At 38.4% G+C, this 21,535-nt stretch overlaps 1 protein-coding gene across 2 annotated transcripts in view; it reads right to left on the bottom strand.

Annotated features, from left to right (window-relative positions):
- The window catches only part of LOC126873690 (protein slit), a 629,391-nt gene that overhangs the window by 298,558 nt on the left and 309,298 nt on the right, over positions 1-21,535 (bottom strand). The gene's annotated exons all lie outside the window — the stretch shown is intronic.

Genomic DNA, 21,535 nt, shown 5'->3' with positions numbered 1-21,535 from the left:
GTTCCGAATAAGCATGCACGAGCGAGGCGTATCCGTAACCAGGCCTTAAGCTGCTTAAAACGCCATGGAATCATAAATAATCAGATTTATCTGGTCATAAAATTACCAGTGGCGTCGGTTTACTTTCTTTGCAACAACTGTAAATCGCCGGTAGAATCTTTTAAAGCGCGCTTAACGTTGACTGGTCCTCCGATTTTTTCCCTTTCCCTTTCCCCTCTTTCTGTCTTTTTCCATCCTCTTCCAACCACCTGAGTACGCGTCAAACTTTTACGACCTAGGACACAACGGAGTTTCATGTCCGCCGTCGTAAAACATCTTGGAACCTTTATCCCTTTAATCTCGTTCGTTATAACGCCGCTCGCTAATACAACCACCCTGCACCTCCTACGCGTATTTTTTCTCATCCCTCTTACCTTTAGCCAGAGGCGTCTCATAGCACGGCTATCGCGTAATGTAATCTTAGGTCCAACCATTCATAGATTCCGCGGCCGATAACAGTTCGAAAGTTTCGCTGAAACCCTCCCAGGAAATCGCACGCTACCTCTTGCTTCCGCGTTTTTCTCTCTTTTATCCGTTTTCTTTTCTTTTTTTTTTTTTTTTTTTTTGCGAGTCTACCTGGTATACGCAGAGAAGGAAGAAAGTGGAATATACATGTAAAGTGGTTAGAGAAAGTATTTGCATATACTTCATTTCCCAATGAAGCGTTTTTTTATCAGGTTCTACAGTTGCAGTTTCATAGTAGATATCAAATTTCTGTAGTCATACGAGGATAGAGTAGTAATAAATGATACGAAGTTTAATATATTTGATCTTAATTGTAAATAGTACGTGAATGCTATAAGATAATAGCATTATCCTTTGACTCGTTTCATCCTATTATTTTGTCACTTTGATTACGAAACTTGAAGCAAAACTTTGCCATTGTAAATTCTGAAGTAGAACTTGAAAAATGTACTCATCTTCTTCGATCCTTCCTCGTTTAAAACCAAATCAATACAATTTCCACCAACACAATTTTCAATAAACCAAGATGCGTGTATTCTTCGTTAGTTCTATTTTCCCCAAAGCTTAGCCAATTTATTTGCAAGCCCTCTTAAACGTGCAATTCGTTGATCGACGTTTCACGAAGAACAGTGACGAAATTAGCGTGGAGATGTGTACAAATTTCGACGGTCTGTTTGTACAGGTACACAAAGGCCGTCGTATCAGTTCACTATTAATGACAGACACCTTTGGACGCGGCTTGGAGGCAAAGTAACCGCGCCGGGACCGCGTGGCACGTCATGTCAGAGCCCCGTGAACCCAACAATAACCATTAAGAAGATTGATCAGCCCTGCAGCTTGTCGGAGGCTCATAATATCGGGCATAAAAAGCTCATCGCAGGTAGCTACCGTGAAACGTGGCTGAAAAGCTGTTGGGGTATTAATTAAAGAGACCCTGACACGTGCTTCTATTAATATTGCGATTATACGCCCGCTTTTTATTCTCCTTGCTAACGACGCGTTCGTTTCGCGTGGCACTCGTTTATTATTCCATGGTTTGTATTGGCAAATATTTTGAAACCATTCTATCCTATTTTTTAATTTCGAGATGAGTTTATAAATTCAGTGTCGTAATTACGCTATGAGGAATTTTTAATATGACAGATAACTGATTCAGAACACTAATTGTCTGAATATACGAAAAAATTAAATGGTCACATAAAAGTGATTAAATTATTATTTTCAAAGTTAAATATTTTCGTAGCACTATAATAATCTTAAATATATAAGCATATACTTTGCACAATTCAGTACAAAAGATCAGACCTTTTGTTTCCAAATATGCTTGCTTTCCAATCTTGGAAATTTGCAATATGTACCAATCAGAACATCAAACCGCTTTACTTAATTCCCGACCTAGCACGAAACGATCACATCTGCATCTCCACTATTGTTTCATGAAACAATCGCACTAATGCTCCGCAGCAATTCAAATCCAAGAATCGATTCGTTAAAATATATGCTACCTCAATCATAGGATCACAATACGATCGAGTATTGAGAATATTATCTCAAGAAGAATATCATATTCACCAATAGTATATTAAGAATATATAACAACTAACAATTATTCTATTGTAAATTATATTATTCAATTATAATTATTCCATTGTCAATTATTCTAGTGTCAAAAATATGTAAAAACATTTTTCCAATATTTTTCCTCAAGTGTATCGCCTTAGTATCGTTTGAATCTCAAACGATCCATCGAACCGTGTCTGCAATCGGACCTGTTTCAAACCTCACTAAACCTAGGTCCATGCGCGTTTGGATCGATTATTCTCGAGCGGAAAATTCGCGCCGAGGCCAAGTCCGCCACGGACCGCAGGTGGCCAGTGTTGGGGGTCCATAACAAGACCGAAAGCGCGGATAACCTCGGTGCTGCTGGCCGGCTAATTAAATTAAACAACGAGCACAGCGTGTCCTGACTGCTCGCGCGTTCGCCGAACGTACAGGTGCAAACCGCTTGCGCCGCCCCGTCGAAAAGCAAGCCTTGCACACGATCGAACATAATAATTCCAGAATCGATTCCACTGTGAACTTTATTCACCAACCAATAGAAGAGGAAACGCCGGCGAAACTAGATTTCTCCGCTTCAGCTTTGCGTAATTACGAATGCCACCGGCGTTTCAACAATTTCTTTCGCTCCTTTTTCGACGTCTCCTTCCAGCTTGGCTGGCCTGGCCCGACTGTTTCTTCACGAATGTTAATTATCTTCGAGTTGTTCGGCAATTAATCATTGGACGAGACACTTTCCGAGCGGGTTATTGGTAGGCTCGACTGGATTATTTCACGGTGATTAATGGCGGAAGCGGGTGTTGATCTCGTGAGAGTCGAATACTTGTTTCGGTGGTTCGCTTGTTTGTCTGCCGATGAGATATATAGGTGAAAGTATTGTATGGCGTCTAGTTGAATGTAGGCAAAAATTCCATGGTAAATTATGATAATTGAAATCTTACGATAGTGGAGGTCCAGTGGTGATGGAGGACCTATCTTGAGCCTTTCGTTATGGTAATTTATATAGGAACTGAAAGCATTTTTGGTATGTAGATTCTTTGTGTAGATTGTAGCACGTGAACATTTGTATACCGTGTGTGATTAGTTATGATATAACAAATACAAAATATAACATAAAAATGATACTAAGTTACACGAAGAGTATATCAGCATTTTAGCAAATAATTATTCGATATTTGGGAACGTATACGAAATCCAATCTTGTGATATTTTATGGCCTCGCTGTTTACCTTGTTGAATATAAGATATCAGAATATTAAAGTACGAGTAAAGTAAATTGGTTATTTCCCCAACAATATAAGCAATTTATTTCAAAAAAGTTTCTTTAAATACAATTAAAATAAAATTAGAGAAATTTTTAACACACCCTCTTCATGAAATACAACACAATGTAGCCAATCATGCAGAAAATTCTTAATTCCGATTATCAATCCACCCAAGAAAACAAATTACCTAATTACTCAAAACATAGGATACTTGATTTCGTAAAATCTACCCAATTTCTTAAAAACAACTCAAATCTCCCACTTTCCACCCATCTCCACGATATATTTTCTCCACGAAGTACACTACAAAGCACCCGATCACCCGGAAAGTGCTTAATTTCTTAATTCGGAGGTAGTTTAATATTCTACACGTCATAACTTGGTCACAAACTCAACTAAAAACTCCGTATCTCCATTCAACCTCCAAACTCCACAGTATCCTGCTGCGCCTAACATGATCGCGTATCGCGTATCTCGAAATGGGGATGAAACAGAAGGAGAAGAAAAAAAATCTGCGTGACAAAGAGAAGGGCCAGTGCGGTGAGGACGAGCGAGAAAATTGCAAAGTTCGCGGGGTGGCTTTGTGTCGACACACAAACGTAAATCCATCCGGCCGCGGGGGTGGACAACGGGTGAGTGGCGGTCAGCCACCCTCGGGGCTTTTCGTGGCCAAGGGAGTGGGGATGAGAAGGGTGGCCCATACGAAACTTTTCAATGGAGCTTCATCACAATGGGTTGGTGGTTTACATTTATTAGACCCGCGGCGAAAAGCTTAGTTTGCATTTGAAGCCTCGCGCCACCCCCTCCCTTCGTTGCGTAGCTCTCATTCTCGATGCGTTCGCACGAAGCTCGCCGGAGAAGACAAAATATCTTCGCGTTGGGGGCTGTATCCCTTCGAAAGCAACGTTTGCTGCGCTCGTTACAGCGATCCTCGAGAAAGATAGCCGGAAGTGACTGGCGAAAGATCCTCCGGACGGTTACTTCGGCCCTTTCGTTTCGTTATTTGTGTTTCGGAGGTGTAGATAAGTGCTTGAGTACGCGGCACTGTTGTTTAAAGCGAGTGCAATAAAGTTACTTGGTAGGTAAATAACGCTATCAGTGGAACGACGGTTGAGTACTTTTAGTACAATAAATGGACGTTGTTAAGTTTTATAGAATTTCGAGGGAGAAAGGAGACGATCTTATAGGAATGGAGATAAATGACGGCGGCGGGAAAAATACGGACAGAAATGAAATTAAAAGTAAAAGTAAAGATAGGAATTAAGGTAAACGTTGCTGCCTTTTACAGAATTGTATAGAAGAAAGGAGACAAACTTAGAGCAATGAAGATAAATGACGCCGATGAAAAAAATTAAAATAAAAATGAAATTAAAAGTGAAGATTATGGTACGAAGAAGAAGTACGGAAAATGCTAATGGTAATACAAAGATACTATATAGCATATTAGAAATAAAATCTCGTATCTCAGAAAATTTTGAAAATAAAAGAAGTAAGTTTAATTTCAATTGAATAATTTTCCTCCAGTTTTTTTTGTGACGTGCACAATGTAATAATTTAATGTATTAATGTAATATTAATAGCTAGAATGAAAGTAAAAATCGTAATAAAAATGGAAACTGTACGAAACAGAAAATACTAATGATAATATTACCGTGTTATAGCGATTAACTAATATGACTACATATATAAAATTTTATATTTGAGAGTCTCTTCATAAATTATGTCAGAAAAGACACATTTACACAGAGAGTGCAAATCCTTCGAATACGAAATACTAAATATTTGAGAATTAGTTTGTATAATTCATTTTAAGGACAGAATAGTGTATAAATCCCTTGAGTTACAAACTAGATCCCTGTGTATGCGACTCTAGGGTAGGATTATCGAACAATTATCTAATTACGGGCCGATTTATGCGCACGCACAGACTAACCATAGGCGTGCAGTCGCATAATGTTTATTGTTCTATTGTGATTTGGATAGTTATTGATTCCTGTTAGTTGGACGTTTACTTTGGTCACTGAAGGGTTGTTTGCCGCGAGAATTCCATGGGGATTGGATTAAGGGGACCACGTAGTATGTGATTTACCGCAATCGAACCGTGAGAACTCGCGATTGAGAATAATAAAGCTACTTATCCCGCTAGAAAAATTATTCAAGTTTAAATCCACTGGGAAATAACAATTGCCAGCTCTAATAAAAGAACGAAAGAAAAGCAGATACAAATATGTATTAGGCTTATAGATCTTTAGTGAATTTATTTTTACTAAAAAGGAAGAAACTGCTATTATTTTTTCAAACAATTGGCAAAAAACTTTCGAATTTATACAGTCATACTATTTTCCCAATTTCTTCATGATAAAGCGGCGAAGAAAGATATTTATATGTAAAATGTAAAAATGTTTACATACATGTTTTACGTAAATATCACGAAAATATTCGAATGGAAAATTTGTTCAGTCATAAAACTCGATTAACGAAGAAACGTTTCGTACGTTTTAAATCGCGAACAAAAGAGTTTTGCTGACAAATCGCAATGCTTCATGAACTATCTTAACCTAATCTTACTTTTCAAATTGTAGTCGTCGAACTAAATACTTTGAATGCATCTTACCCTCGAATTTCAGCAAACGGGGTAATTTTAAACGACACAAACATTAACGACACAATCCCAAGGAAAATTGTGTTTCGAGTTCGGGGACAGAATTTTGTTGGCTGGGTAGCCTGAGTTGTCCCACCACAAGAGCTTGGTGTAATTGAAGCGCACACGAAACTCGTGGCTACGTTTCATAACATTTGGATTAACAGTTCTAGTTGGAATTTTGTACAGTAGCTATATAAATTACCATTCTCGTCAAACTCAGCGTGTTTGCCGAAAGTTTTGTTTAAAATCGATTTCTACCAACGATTTCATGTGAATTACGTCGATGACGTGGAATAAAGTTTCTTCCTACAGGGCTTCGTTTTCGAGAAACTTCAAAATTTGTTCGCTATGCGTTCATTTAGTCCAATTAATCCTACGAAAGAAAAATCAAATCATATTTTCAAAAATCATACGTGTAACACCAATGTGTAACAATAACGCACAGTTGCAGCGCTGAAAAAACGAAGATAAAAAGAAAAAATATATGGAAGGCCAGTCGATGGAGCGCTGTACGAATTTTCGAACTCGATTTCCCACGAAACTGCGACCTCCACAAAAAAATGTCGTTCTACGTCTTCTGTCCATTTTTCCATGCTATCACCGGCACAACGGCTAATTCCGCGCCGTCGACCAAAACCGTTCGAATCTTTGTCGGAGAACAACCGAAACGCGCTGTCAAAAAATTTCTAACCGATCGTATCGGCCCGGAAAATCCCCACCGAATATAATCTCCGATAAATAATAGCGGCAGAACAGTGGACGCGCGCTTTCGAAGGAAGCAACAATCGAGCAGCCGCGGCGCAAATACGGTTCGTGTTCCAACGAAATGATTTTCGATGCAGAGCGAACAGAGGGAGAGATGCGGCGACACAGAGTTTACAGGAGAAAGAGAGGAAAAATCTATGCAGCCTCGCGACTTGACCATTGTACCAACGGGGACCCCATGTTCGTCATACTCATCATTGTCACCATTGTCATCGTTGTCATCGTTCCCTGTATCCGCTGGCTGCGCGAGCGAGCGTGTTGGAACGAAGGGTTCGCTGGAATAACGATCGACTGTTCTCTATGCTCGTGTTCCTCGGTGAGTCTCTCTCTCTCTCTCTTTTCCTACGTGTCTCTTCTGCTTCTGTATACGTATTCCCACATCTATCCACGTGAATGTATTTGTTCATATACACATACACGATACGCTACCCACGTGACCGTGTATATAGAAAACGTGTACGCGTGTATGTATAATATAAGCATTGAAACGCGGCGTTTTTCAATTTTGCAAGTTTGTAACGTCTATGCGGGACAATGGAGCGGCCGTCGAGCAATTTTTGCATTGTGCCCTGCCGGATGAAAGAGACGAGAAAGACGGACGATAGAGACGGGGAAAGTCCGAGCGAAACTTGCCGGAAAAAGAGACGCGCGCGGTTTTTATGCACACGTCGAGGAGAATCTGTACAGAAAGAGAGAATTTTCTCTATTTCTCTTCTCTTTCTTGCTTCTGTGTGTCCTTTTTAAAGTCGCGACGACGCGACGTTCCTCGGTGGAGAGCCGAGTCGCGCGCGAAATGCTAATGCTAATGCACGTTCGTTGCATCCGAGTAGCCGGATAAATTCGCGGACGGGGCAGAACGAAGAGTCGTTTGCACGCTGGCTACTCGGCTCGCGCGAATTCTAATCGCGCATTTAAATATTCATTCGGACGACGACGGCTCCAATTGAGCCTCTGCCGGCGTCGTTTAGCAACGGGTCGGTGTAATAAATCAAGATGGGATAGTTAATAAATTAGTAAGTCACTAGGCTCAGTGGCGCCTTGTTCCAAGGACCTAAACGAGTTTCCATGTTCCTTCCGTGACACGTGTGTGACTACGGTCTCTTGGGTTTTGGAGATCACGAGTGTATATGGTACTTGGGTCGTTGACTTGTTTGGGAAAGTTGCAGGTTCCTCGTATTCTACTTTGTCTTTCTTGGTTTTTGAAATCATCGAATATCTCAGTTTTATAAAAAATTTATTTTATTATATTATACTTTATTTTTATATTTTGGAGGTTACGAGTATGCAGTACCTAGGTTGTCAACTTGAGTGGAAAAGTTCAAGGTTCCTGGTTTTCTATTTCATTTTGGTTAGGTGAGTTTTAAGATGATCGTATGTGTAATTATACAATTTTTGGAATTTCCTCACATGATGTGAAACTCCTACCCTAATCAAACTTGAGAAAATAAAAAGAATCGTTGTATACTTCCAGTTACCGCTAATAAAATTAGTAATTATAAATCCATTAAAAGCGGACATCCATACCCTTGAAATTCTACGTTGTATAAATTTGCATAAATCATCTGAGTCTAGCAATATCTCTCCAACGTAACTTCTCTGTATTCGAATTTACCAATGTTCAAACTCCCACGTATCAGGTCTCACGTGGGATTCCAAAGCTCTTAATAGACTAAAAATCAAAAGGTCCGCGGTAGAAAAATGAATAACTCAATAACGTAGAAATGACGAAGATGAGTAATCGATCAACAGCCATTAAGTCGCTTAAACACAATCTTTCCATTAACTTGGGCCATTCGTCAGCGTGTCCGGAACGCGCGAGCATACATCAAAGCTTGGCACAATGGTCGCCGATATATGCAAAGTGACTCGTGAAACATTCACTCGAGACACCCACGCCGTTGCCAAGAAACATCTCGACACGATGCAAAATCCTTTCGCGTGCTCGTCAGTGCCCTTCTCAAGACTGTCGTCATGCCATTACCGTCAAATTACAAACGCACGGCGCTCCCTCGGGTGATAGAAAATTATGAAGACGAACAATGACCGCATTTTTCTTGTAAAAAATGAGAAAGAGAGAGGTAGAGGAAGAAGAAGGAATTGAATTTTCTCTTAGGATACCAGTAATTCTGCCAAGAGAAATGACTTCGAGGATCGTATGAGCTTTACTAATTTTCTGAAGGTATGCTGACTTCTTGCGTGATTCGAGGAGTTAATTAACCTGTAGTAAATATACCGCTATAACAGTATCGATGACGTGAAAATTGTTTTTTGTATTCATTTCATCGATGATAAGTGGAGATAGGAACGAGGGTACTTTATGAACAAATTTATAAATGTTTTGACTTCCTCCTTTGCGGAAGTTCAATGATTTTATGGTACTTTGGATTATATGGAAATGAACGATTATGTTGGAATGTTACTTTGTTATTCTTTGAAATATGCATTTTAGAAACTTGAAGTAATGTAAATCATAAAGTAATATTATGTTCTGCTTTTACATCTGATTTCTCAATTCTAATATTCGTTTAAAAAAGTGAAATAGTCCACAAATATAAACAATACAGAGATACAGATAACAGTACAGTACTTGCTTTATAATTTGTGAACGATGGAAACAATTTCGTTTCTCACTATACCTGTCATTGCTGGTCCTTTTTATCACAGTGTGAATTTTATGTTAAAAAACAAAATTATGTTAGGAAAAATGAAGAGCTCGTTGTAACATTTAGAATCTCCAGAAGATATAACGAATCCTTTCAAATTCCACTTCTTTACTAACCACAGTCACAAAAATATGAATTTCAATTAAAATCATCCCGTTCCTCCCATACATCAACTCCCTTCTACACAACGAAAACAGAAAAATTCCCGAATGCAATAAATCTAAAATCCCAAACCAACGCTCATCACGCGCATTGGGACGTGTGCGCTGTACAAGCTCGACGCGCATTGGCGGAGCACATCGGTTTTAATTAAATCAGCTGTTAATCATAGAAATGGTCGATTCTAATGCCGCTAATGCCCCACGCGATATCAATTTCTAGTCAACGCGACCAGCCAAATTGGATCCAGCCCACTCTCGATTAAAATGTTATCATGGCAAATCCGTGCCGGGAATCTGCATAGAAATAACAAGCTGTCCCGCGACGAGGCTTGTCCAACCCGCTTTTCAACCTCCACCCTCTCGTTTCTCTTTCTTCCTTTCTTTATTTTTTTTTCTTTTTTTCTTTATTCTTCATCTCGAAGCGGGAGCAGCCGGTCTATTTTTCAGTTCGCTGTGCCAGAAGTCGAGAGATCGCGACTGGCGGAAGCCAGCCTTCTTATTAGCAACTGTCGTGGACGGGGGATCGCCGCATCCCCGCACATTCTCGCTCTTTTTTCCAGTCAACGGAGAGGAAAGAGCGTCGGTCGGGAGTCGGTTTCGCTCCAACCCCCGCAACTCCCATCGACCAACCCCTTTCGCCCCTTTCGCGCTCGTCTCTGCTTCCGTGACGGCTGAACGAGGGAGGAGTAGAACGGAACCAGTGTCCTGGAACAACGGAGGGAAAGAGCCAGACGGGACACGGAGGAAATGATGGAAAGACGGGACCGGAGATCGGACTCTCCTGCGCACAGAAAGAGTAAAGGGGTGGGGAGGGAAATGAGAGTAGGAGGAAGGAAATCTGGCGTCTTTGAATCGTTTAATGGCTCATAGATGGACAATGTGGAATTTTGGGTGTTCGTTGTTTGGTTACGAGGATCCTATGAACTTTGTTGTATGTACGATATATTGTTGATTGAATGTTGAAGTTCAATGTTGGTTGACTGAAACAATGGATATTTGGGGTAATATTATAATTTTAATTAAATTTTATAAGTCACAAATTACGAGTTATCGAGATTAATAAATTCTTTTATATGATCGATAAGTGAGATTCTAGAAGAGAATGCTACAAATTGCAAGCCATGTGATTATTCCATTCGACGTAAAACTGTAGGGTTATAAGACTGTAGAAGATTCTAAAATTGTAAAACTGTTAGAATTTCTTTCTAAAATTGTTAGATATTAGATTATGAAGTTTTGTATTTTACGCATAGATAATAAACAGGAACAGTACTGATCGTTTTTACACAGCTTATATTGGAAGACGCGATGAAACCTCTAACTCTGAGTTTTAAATATGTATCATATAAATGTAAAATATTATGTAGAAATCAAAACATCGATATTTAAGATTTTTGATATTAGAGCATCGAAACATAAAAGTTAGCCAATTTTCCTTCCAGATGACGAAGCAGATATTAATCGGAACATCTCGGAAACTTGATACTCGATAATTTTGTAAAATTTAATACAAGATCATGTAACCCAAACATTCCTTTAAGAAACATCGTTTTCTCTTCACGAAACGAGACTTTTCCACAACGATGATCAGTCTGATCTAATGTAGCGATAGAGTCTAGGTTCGAAGTTGTTTCACCTGTAGGATATTTACGGCTTTTGGGGGAAAGCGGATCAACGTTGTCGAACTTGTAGTATTTCAGACCTGTTTCTAATGACCTGATTCTTCGATAATTTGATGTTACCTGAGATACCTGAGAGTTTCGTGGAATGCGATCGCTCGGGACAGGTGTCGATGTTTCCTGATAAGAGACCTGTGATCGTCAGTAAGGATTCACGTAAAATCCTCGACATGGGTAAGAATGGGATTAACAAGTTCTACAAAACGAACAGTTGTAGTACAAAATTTCTCTCAGATAAAATACTTAATAGGAAATAAAGGGCAGTTTATTTATTGAAATTGATAATTGAAATAAAATTAAAATAATAAACATTCCAGCTTATACTTTGAAGAATTAATTCGTGCATACCAGAACAATAGTTTTCTTGAATTTAAAATTTTATATATATACATTTATATATATACGTTTCATTTTTTTTCATATATTTCATTGTTATTTCATACAGGATATTTTTCACATTTCCTTCTATTATTTCAACCACCGCACTCTACACATTTCACTGAAAATACATATTTAGAACGGTCGAAAAATAATTCATAAAATATCATGTTTAATATCGTAATTGTAGTACATAAAATTATATAAAGCGTTGCATAAAATATTCTTGAGAATATCTCTTTTGTTCTTTGATTTTTCATTCTTAACAACAGTTGTATATTTCATTCTGCAGAACACATGTTATAAACCCACTCTACCCTTTCATACACATTTCATTTAAAATTCATATTCAGAGCGGTTGAAAAATAATCCCGAAAATCCCATCAAGAGATCGACGTGTACATCCCACTCGCAGCGACCCTTTAAAAAAAAGCAAGAAAAGAAACTAGAAAAAATCCTCTGGTCAAAAGGGTGTCCGCTTGGACCACGAATTACCGCTCGAGGCGGGATTAACCACCCCAAAACGAGGTTACGAAAGCACCCCTAAACGACCGTATTTTTACCAGCGACGTTCGCCTTAATTCTTTATTACGGTCACAGTAATAAACCGCCTCGGTTGAGTTTCCCGTTGGAAGCCCGTCGAACAACGAGGCTCGTTCGAAGCTCACGCGCGAACAAGCTGTTACGAACGAGAACCAGAATACGAGAAGCTTGAACCGGATGAGGAAAGGGGGGTAAAAGAGAAACCACGAATAGCGGGATATAGGATGAAGAGAAGCGTGGAGGAACGAAGGAAAGAGAATCTCCGTCCGTCTGTCCGTTCATCCGTCGGTGCTCGTATATCTCATCTGCATAGAAACAAGCTCTCCGGGACAATGGGGTCCTTCGTCCATTCTGAACACTGCAAACACGGTGCAACCGTGTTCCCCTGGACCAATGGGAAAGCACTTCAGTATGCTCTGCTAACCCTTTCGACGCGGGGACCGGCTATCATCGAGAGACCGCGGTTATCCTTTGTGTATCATACAATAATTTCGTACCTGGTAACGTTGCACGGGGGTTGCCGGCACCGGTTGGCCAGTCTGAAAGACACACACAAGCCATTATACACGCGTTCTACACGGATCTATTTCCCTCGTCTTTCTTCCTCCATTTTTTCTTTGTGTCTTCTTCTTTCCTTTCTTTTCATTCTTTTTTCTCGTTTTGTTCTATCTGTTTGGTCGCGCGAACTACTCCGTGAACCGTGCTGGAAAAATCGTTCTTTCCTCTATACGGCCTCGCGCAGCTCGCGCTTATAAATATGAAAAGCTGTTGGAATCGAGTTACCAGCGCGATATCGGGTAGCAATCGACCCTTTGTGCCACGCCAGCGACCTACCCTCGCCGACCACCCCCTCTCGAAATTGTTTCTTTGATCGCGAATTTACTGGAATTTTTACACGTCCCTGGCAAGTGTAAATGTAAGTGTCGTTCGTGTATGGACGCGTGCAACGTGTAATGGAATGGTCCTTTTTTTTATAAAGGGTTGTTAGATGCCGGGCGAAAGCTGGAACTGGAGGGTGAATGGGGAATGCGAATAATTTGGCGCCTTGGCTCTACGAGTCTGATGAGTTTTTGCATATTTGGTTTTATTATAATATGTTAATTTTTCTGCTTACGATTGACGATATATTTTATACTTCAATTATAAACGTAAAATAAATATTTCGTTCCTCAAATTTAATAATATGTTTCAAATCTGTAGGTGTCTATTCATATCTTGTAAGTTAAATATCCAGAAGGAAAACGATGGTTGTAAACCGTGGAGTCTCCTCATTGCTTATAACGTGCAAATATTTTTTAATTCTCCACAATTCTTGTGTTAGAAAATTATTAAAATTAAAAAGATATTATACTGCCCAAAGATTAATTCACCAGAGTTCCACATTCAGTCCGCCGTAAAAGAAGCTTTGCCAAAACCTACTCCAAATATTGTCTCACATAAAACAGAAGAAAGTGGGATATTAATCCACACGGAAGAACGGAACTGGAAGGAACATCGTGACACCGCGAACAGCGCATGAATGAAGTCCACGGAGCGCGGCGATAGGAAGCTGAATTGCCTGTCTGCGGTGAAAAGAGGAAAGGGCAAACAAAGTTGTTATCGGTTAATGCCACGGAATCCGCTGCAACTGGTTTCTCCAGCTGTGGCTCTACGGACAAGGATCTAACGCGTGTACTCCTATTCATATGCCCTCTTCCTCCCTTCCATTCCTTCGTGCCTGTTGTTTCTCGTTCTTCTTTCTCCGTGTACTAGCGACGCAGTTCACAAAATTTTCGTTGCAAGCCCAACGGGAATACGCGAGCTAGATAAAAGCTCGTTTTCTTCTACGGATGCACCGGCAATAAAAGTAAAATTCACCGCTGCAGTCGCGTTCCTCGGATTTCTTCCCCACCGATACTCCTGGACAATCGCTCCTTTATCTCCGCTACAAGGAATCGAGATGTTCGGAGTTTAGCGATGCCTGCAGTTGTACACTCGTATTTTCGTGTACTTTGTGGAATCCTTGGGAATTTCGAGTGACTGGAGAAGTTGGTTCTCGGAGATCTTTGTTATCTTCGATATTCTGATTGGTAGAACGAAGATATTGATTGCAGTTTTAAGCGAATGGTATTCCTTTGTAATGAAAGATCCGTTTGTTGCAACGAACTATTGTTGCGCGATACTTCATCATCATCATGATATGTGTAGAACTCTTTAAGAAGGGAATAATGAAACTGCATACATACCCACATGAAATACAAATGCATACGCACATTTATATAAAAATCAAATGTTAAATCTCTTCCAACTAGAATAAAATAAAAGTTTAACTCTAAACTAGTAGAAATTAATTTAAAAAAAAGCAATCAAATTTTCTCCATGAGCTTATCTTTCGCTTCAAATACATTCAAAAGAACTACACGTAAATCCATGCGTACGATGATCAAAATACATCTTCTAACCTATCGCTCTATAAGGATCCACATAAACGAACGGTAAACACGAAAGGAAACACTGAAATTGGCTTCTCTTCGTTCCCGAAAACTCCGTCGATCATCCACAGCAGTTGCGTTATTTGCTCGAGGCAACTACGTAGTTTTCGGCCCGCGAATCTCAATCCGTCTGTTCAAGAGGGATGGAACGATGGAAGTGAAAAATTTGTTAGAAATTCTGAAGGATCCCGGTAGAAAGTTGTTCTCTCGCCTGGCGAGCCTTCGCCTTGGCGTTTCTCTTCGAGTGCAGCACGCCATCTTGGACCAGCCATCCTCTTTCTGCTCCTTGAGCCTCCTCTTTTTCGTAGTTCATGGTTAGATGATCGTCCGCGCGAGCCTTCCAGAAAGTTAGCCGTTCACTGTGTTAACCGGTGCCCGCGTCTACGGCCGGTAATTAATCGGAGAAACTCGGATCGTAAACAACGCGGCATCCATTAAGATCCCATTCATTAGACCGGAAGTGGGCGCGGGAGAGGCGGTGGCCGCCTTATCTCGCCGCTACCTCTGGCAAAACTGCAGTCAGCTCGAGGATACCTCGTGGAGGACCTCGAAGGGTGTGGACGGTTGGTGGAAGGTGCAGACGGTCGAAGACTTTCAATAATTCTTCGGAATAACTTTGAAGCACCGGAGACGGACTGGCGAGTTTCTCCGGGGAACTTTCTCTCTCCTCTCTCCTTGGACCGCCATCTTTTTCTTTCGGTTTTCCACGCACAAGTTTCCCGGTCCTCGTCGGCTAGCCTTCTCTTATCTTTTATGCATTATTGGACGAATGGCTGAAAAGCAGCCGGGGCTAGGCTCGTCAGCCTTGAACCCCTTTTCTCCCCGAGCTGGCCCCATTCTCTCATATTTCGGAACCAATATTATGCTAATATCACACGGTGCACCCGTCTCATGAGATACACCGATGTAAAGGATCTGTCGTGTCTGTCACGGGCTTTTGAATAATTTCATAGGTGGCCGGGTGTGCGAAAAAATATTAAGGACTATTATTAGTCTGATAGGGTGAGGCTGGAGTTTGACAGGCTTTCAGACGAGGATGAAACTCTGGGGTGGACTTTCAGATTCTTGGTGGGTGAACGAGTTTTATGAAGTTTCGTTATTGTATTTTATGTGGAACGTGTACATCGAGTTTTTGGGTTAAGCTTCTTTTAAATTATACAATTTTACTTTCAAATGAGGATTTTCATATTAAAATATTTTTTACGAAATAATGGCGAATATAGCGTCTCTAGGACTTCTTTTATGAAACGTATCATCGTTAGAAAAATTATATAAGGACAGCAGAAATACCAATACAGGACATCCATTAGTGTTCTTCTTATTGTAAATACTATTTAGAGTTTGATTAAAGGATCAAGATGTTTCAATGATTAATTTAATATTACGTGATCTACAAATAAAATTCTATTTTTCCTTGATAACTAATTTTAGTAAAGACTAGAATTTCATTTAAAGATCACTAATTTAGAATTGATTTTCATACCTAATAAATAAACCATATAAAATTTTTAAAATACATTTGCTTTAATTCAAATTAAAATGAAACTTCGCTTTTCATCTATTAAGTAATAGGTCAAACCTGTCTCCTGTCCACAAAAGTTATTTTCAAATCTCCTGTTTATCTTCTATTTATGAATTTGAATAAAACTCATGCCCCTGTTTTCTTTACCAATTCCGTTCCGCTAATTTAACACGGAAGTCGACCATCTGGAAATTTACCAAGATCGCGAGAATTCGAAGATCGGTGTGTAAAATGAGTGACAGTTTCCTTTCGTCACGTAATTGACATCGCGACAGGGACAAATGAATTCCCTAGAGGTGATATCTCGATCGACTAAAATATCTTCAGTGACGACCGGTGAATAACTAAATAAGCGACGATAAGGGTACACGTTATCGTTTAATCGAACGCTGAATTGAGGTTGTCGCTGCTCGCGGCCTACAATGTGATTTATAAGAGCTACTACTCAAGGAGAACCAGCGTACAATCTGGTCCACATAAGTAGACTTTCAGACGTCGCGACGTTAGATATTTATGGATCATCCGTGTCGATCGTGTTCATTTTTCTTGGTCTCGTGATTTTTTTGCATCTTTTTTTAAGTATCCATGAGGTATTAGGTGCCTGTAATCCTGTTCAACATCGCATATTTATTACTGTACATATGCTGTAATTAAATATATAAATTTTTTTAATCCTCATAGCAAATATATCTCGAGATAGCAAACAAATATGAATTACAGACTTTTAGTTTCTCCGACAAGAAAAATTAATAAATTTGAAATGTTCAACGTAAAATATAAAATACAGAAATCCAGGATTTCTCAAAATTTATAATAAATCGAAATTGTTATTTCACATTCAGAGAGCTGTATATACCCACGCGTATGTTTGATTCGGGCATACAGAATTCCTATCAATATTTATAACTTTTAAAATCAGGTTAAAACCTTAATTTAATGCAATATTCCGAGATCCGGCAGGAAAATGCGAAAATTTAGTATAAATTTTAAACATGAAATATTCAAAGACATGGTTTCTGCATTATTAACCCATTAATAAATACTGAATAAATAAAATCACGAATAAAGAGATTCATAATTTTATCACGAATCCAGAGCAGTACGTGTTACGTTGTGGGTACAATACGTCGATTCTTTCGCTCACTGTTCCAACTTCCTCTATTTTTCACCTCTTTACAAATTATTAAGTAACGTATCCTCTTTATTTGGAGACAAAATATGTGTAACGTTCGGCAGCCGTTTATATTACAGATTGAACGGTCAGATGGATTCAACGATGGTTTATCCACGGAATCGCGAAATACAAAATTACGATTGATATTGGCTTGGGAACGAGTGAATAAAATGCAATTCAACAATTATTGTTTGACATAAATCCATAGCAGGGAATAAAATATTTGAGCGAATGCAAATGGTACCTGAAACGATATTTAAAGAACAAATAAAACCGCTCGTTGCGCTATCTGGCAAATGCGTTTGGCTATGTTTATCCAAACAGCGCTTTCCACGAGTTCCTATCTGATTCGAACATAATTTGTATTTCCCATACTCACGAGTCCGAAAACTCTTATCGATTGGACAGACAGCGTGAAACTTCTTTGAACTTACCTGAAACAGAAAATTAGCTATCACTTAGTATAACGGGAGATTTAAATTGCGAGCTATTTCATTGGTCTTAAGCAATTGTATTTTAGGCAATTTGTTTTAAGCAATTTTTAGTTAAAAGCAAAAGTAAGAAATTTTGTTACCATCAGGAAAAATATATCTTATATATAGTAATATAAAATTACTATATGTATATTTAATAAAGGTGCTGTCATATATTGTTATTTCGTTTTTAATAATCTGCTTTTTGATCTTATCAGTCTAGGTTAGCTTTAAGTATTCAACTGGAGCATAATAATTATACAGCTAATAGTTAGAATAGTATCTATTTATAATAAAGACAACTCACGTTAACATTGAAAATAAACTTCTACATGATAAGAATTTATAGTAATTATTTATAAATATCGAAACACCCAAATTATTAGTTAGCAAATTATATATAGCAGCGATTCGTATTGAGTGACACCCATGTTACTATAAAATTTTATACTAATTACTTGTAGTATTTCGATAGCATATAATTTCATTAAGAGAGAAAAGGATATCAATCAGTGTGACGGGAAATTTGGTCGTTATAATTTATTTCACCGGTTTCGCAAGTAATAATAATTTACTAACTAATAATTTGGATTTCAATAACCTTTCAATAACGTTTATTCGAAAAAGGAATATCAATTGGCGGGAATCGTTATAATTTATTTCGCCGTGATCGCAGTTAATAATAATTTACTAACTAATAATTTGGATGTTTCGATAACGTTTGGAGTTTATTAAAAATTATGGTAGGATATATGGCCACCGTGTATCGGAATAAATTAGAAATCCACGCGGACACACGGATAGGAAAGTTCGTCGATAAGGACACGCCGATTCGCATACATATTCATCGGAAAAAATACTAACACCTTCAGTCAGTTTATCAGCATAGTAATTAACTTCGTCAGAGATCTAAGGATTCGAGCACTATATCAGAATAGATTTGCATATTTATACGGTCTGCGTCCGAAAGTTTCGTCTGGAGGCAAGAACACTGTCCAAAGCGAATTCTCGTTGGAAGGCCGAGCCCGATCAAAGGTTTGAGGACTGTAATATTGTCTGGGAATAAATTTACGATCATACGGCTATCTATAATCGAAAGTCTATAATGCACGCGAAAACATTGATCGATTCCGAGTCTTATTGGAAAATCGCCTTGTAATGTCGTGGTTCGATCAACTTATAAAGACGTCTATTTCAAATTTGCAAATCTAAATTAGTTATGCGTAGCTGTTAATTAATTAACATTCGTATCGATAAATATAGTTGTTCTCATTATGTTATCAAAATACATATTAATACAAAATACGCATATTGCGTATTGAAAGACTGTAATGTTAAGATAATACAAGATTAAGATTAGATTGGGATTGAATCGACATGCACAAATGGCACAATGAATCAATATTTATTTAGTTTCTGCCATATTACATAGATCGAGCAATCTAAGCTCCTATGAAGCTGAAACTACATCTACTTCACTAATTCACGCTGTGTTTGAATTCTATGTAACTTGATATTGTATTCAGTCTACAAAGCTAAATTAATTAGAAACGTACTTATATAAATGCGAAATACTAGATTGGGTAGTATTTAGTATTTTTCTTAAAGATGTTTCATGGCAACGTGAAGGCACTACAATTTATAGAATGTAATTAATAGAGTGAAATATAAATATTTATAAGAGTTTCAGGGCATAGAACTGCTTTGCAATCCAATTTTAAAGAAGTTCATACCCAAGAAAGATGAATAAATCTAAATATATTTAACTTATGAAAGCGATTAATAAATCTTAAATATTCAACGCACAAGTATAATGTAAATCTTAAATATTCAACAGATAACACTTCATATTTATAATATTTGCGTAGGTGTGTAATAAATCCACCCATTGTCAGTACTACATATTAACATATCAACAAAATACGACCCCATCAGTTTCTCAACCGAGATTTATAAATTTCCAATGCCCAATAAACAAAATTTTACATTTATAATATCTATATAGGTATAAGTTCATCGAAATATGCCAAACATTTGACATTGATTAATATCTCGCATTAAAATTCCACACAATATCAGCCCGTCAATCTTGTCAAACTTGTCCAACAAGCAAGATTAAGGGGAACAGTACATCTTAAGAATTCAAAACACAAGACATAATCTTAAATATTTGACAGACAAAATTCTACTTTTATAACGCCTACGTTCCAAATATCTCATTGTCGATATCATTACGATGCCAAATTAAGATCCTAAAAGATAATAGTATATCTTATCCGTGTCAAATTTCTCCGACAAATCATAAATATCCAAAACACGAAACTAATGAAGTATTTAACAAATAAAATTCTACATTTACAATATCTACGTACTAAACATCTTATTGTCGATATCACATATCAAGGTATGCTAAAAAAAACAACGAGCAATCAACCCCTTTAAACTTCTGCAACAAAAGAAATTAATAATTCTAAAATATACAATATCGAAAACTAACAAATCTTAATTATTTAATAGACGAAATACAAATAAATTACATTTATAAGAGCTACGTTTACGCAGAATAAATTACAAATAACGATAGGTACCATGCTATCAATCTCAAAGTTTCCCAACAAGAAGTATTGGATGTGTTCACGATAAACAGAATTTCACATAAATATAACAAGCATCTCGTTGTCAGTACCACGCGCCATCAGACCGAAAAATACCCATCGGCTCGAAACTTGTGCAACAACGTCTAAGTACGAACATGATGCTCGTATCGTGACATCAATCCTGTACAAACACCAAACATCGTCAACATTGTGCATCAATCTAACTCCAGTATTCTGAGCGAAAAGGCAACTCTATGGAATATCGACTATTTAGAACAGAAAGCGGCAACGAGCCGAAAATTCCGTCAAGCGCAGTGGCCCAAGCCAAAGAGCGAAATCGAGTGTGGCCAACGCTGAGAAAGCTTGAACTAGAAAGCACAATAACCGTGAAAGACCGGAAACATCGGGAAAACTCGATACGGGTGTTCCAGCTAGAAGCATAGCCGAACAACGATCCCCAAGGGCTTGGTTCTCTCCCACATTCTCTTTCTGTTTCCCTGCACGCTCGCTCTCTCTATCTCCCTCTCTCTTTCTCTGTCTATCTCTTTGTCTTTCTCTTCGCTAGATTTCAATCAAACTCGGCGCGCAACTTGGCATCGCCTGGAGCTAGCGCGACGATAAACGTCTTAAGCTCGATCTGCAACTTCGTTTCGACTATGTCTACGGCGATTAAACGGAGGCAAACGGTGGCTGCAATCCGAGCAATCGTTTCTGTACTGGGTGTTTCGAACGTCCCGTAGAATAATCTGCAAGTGTTCTCTTGGCATTGCAATTAGGAAAGTTGAAACGCTTAAAAATAGTCAAAACAAAGTTTGCACCGTATTATTGGAATTTGTATTTAATTCTACCGCAATAACTTCGGTAACATTTTGCTGTGGTTAATTTCATTATTCGTTCAAATTTCGGCTACTATCGTCGAACTATAGGTGTATGTTAAACTATGTAGTATAATAGATTGTATCGTCCAATTTTAGTTTCCATATATGAAGATATTTACTGGATGATGCAAAAGCTCTGTCGAATAATCTTGCAGATCTTATCTTAACATGGTAATTGCTAAAATCGGAGTACTTGTAAAACAACAGAAAGGAAGTTTGCACTGTGCTATTGGAAAATGGATGAGATTTTTCAAAATTTTT

Source organism: Bombus huntii, chromosome 15 (assembly GCF_024542735.1).
Source record: "Bombus huntii isolate Logan2020A chromosome 15, iyBomHunt1.1, whole genome shotgun sequence".
NCBI classification, from domain to species: Eukaryota; Metazoa; Arthropoda; class Insecta; order Hymenoptera; family Apidae; genus Bombus; species Bombus huntii.
This window is presented reverse-complemented; position numbering and strand designations above follow the sequence as displayed.